This window comes from Hylobates moloch, unplaced genomic scaffold (assembly GCF_009828535.3).
Source record: "Hylobates moloch isolate HMO894 unplaced genomic scaffold, HMol_V3 SCAFFOLD_1, whole genome shotgun sequence".
In the NCBI taxonomy this organism is placed as follows: Eukaryota; Metazoa; Chordata; class Mammalia; order Primates; family Hylobatidae; genus Hylobates; species Hylobates moloch.
In genome coordinates this window covers 194683276-194685226 of record NW_026652276.1, presented here as the reverse complement: position 1 = coordinate 194685226, position 1951 = coordinate 194683276, and positions in this window count along the sequence as shown.

The window sequence follows — 1951 nt, the reverse complement described above, 5'->3', positions numbered from 1 at the left end:
ATATTATCTTGATTATTCCCACTACAGAAAGAGGATGAAAGTGTTAAAATCCAATTAGCCAATGATCGATTTTAACTACTCATACTTTAGTTTCAAAAAGCATGACTGAAATACAGCAACGTCAAAATACCTCATTGGAATCTCTCGTCTGGTTATTTGTGTCACTCCTGAGCCTCATCATGGAGGATGGCTGACCTAACAAGCTATCAAGTCCCCACAATTGTTGTAAAATCCCTTTCATTTTATTCAGGGAAAATGCCTGGTATATATTTACTTTTCATTATAGGAAAATACATCTTTATGGATTACCTCTTAAAAATCATGCTTTAATACAACCTAGAAAATTGAGTATGATTCCTCAGACATGAAAACAATTCCTATATGGGAAAAGATTGAATTAAATTGGGATTTTACTAGCATATTGAGTAAACACTCCATCTTTGATATGTTAACACTACCTGGGCACCCTGAGAGATTTTTTTTCCTTCCAATTTATAAATTAGAATTCTGGTGTAGGTGTGATCATGTATAGAGTTTTTATTTTATGTAGTCCTATTCAGGTCATTCAAAGCATTCTGCCTACTATAAGAATCATTTTTACGTATTTAGGCAAGTCAGAAGAAAGACTGGATCCAAAACACAGAAAGTTAGATGATCATTTTTCATTATTGTGATACAAAGTTCATAATTCATTAACTATTTGTCACATTATAGCTAAGTTTAGCTGAAGATAACTGTTTCCTATAGCTAACATATAGTTAGCTGCCGTGTAAGGTTAGACGGTTAGAAATGTACAACGTTGTGAAGGAATAAACTTGTTAGCATTGGGAATAATTTCACAGAAAAGCTGGCTATAGGCAGGTCCTTAAAGCTAGAACAGGATTTTGACAGGAGGTGGGAAAGTAAGAAGTGTTTTTCCCAGGAGGGTTGAATTAATTAACTCAAAAAATATTTAGAACAAACTAAATAAATAGAGCTATTCTGCACTGCTATGTGCTAGGCACTACTCAAAGTATTTAAAATGTATTATTTTAATTCATCTATTAAAGTACCTGTGAGTTAGGTACCATTAATATTTTCATTTTATAGATGAAGCCCTGAGGCACAGAGAGATCACTCAGCTATTAAGTAGTAGAATCAGGATTCAGTCCAAGACAGCAGACTCCAGAGCCCACACTGCTAAAAACAAGAACCCTGGAGCCAACAGCCTGGTTTCAAATCCTAACTTCATTTATAGTACTTGGATTAGTGCCTGAGTCAGGGTAAGTGTCTAATAAATGTGAACTATTTTAATTATGTCAATTGTTATTAATAAGTTACTTATCTGTGGCTATGCATAAGTCATTCAATGTACTACAGATGATACAAACATGATAAGAGAAGGCCCCAGTCCTCAGTGAACTTTCAGTCTTGTGGGAGAAAGAGATACAGTCAACCCTCTGTATCCTCGGATTTCACATCTGAGGACTCAACCAACCATGATAGAAAATATTCAGAAAAAAAAATAGATGACTGCACCTGTTCTAAACATGTACAGACTGTTTTCTTGTCATTATTCCCTAAGTGATAGAGTATAACAAGTATTTACCTAGCATGCACATTGTATTAGGCTATAAATAATTTAGAGATGATTTAAAGTATAAAGGAGGATGTGCACAGGTTATATGCAAATAATATGCCTTTTATATAAGGGTCCTGAGCATCTACACATCTTGTTACTAGTGGTTCTTGGACCCAGTCCCCCTTGGATACTGAGGGAGGACTCTGTGTACCCCAGAAGTCTAATGGGCTAAGCATGGCAGAGATTATCTCCGATAGAAAGAGAAGAAATCAAGAAAGACCCCAGTTGTTCTTTGAGCAGAACATAGAATACATAAGTTTGTATTTGAAGAGGTAAAGAGGAGTGCTTTATGGGGTGAAAGGACAGTGTGCACTAAGGCATTTTGTGTTA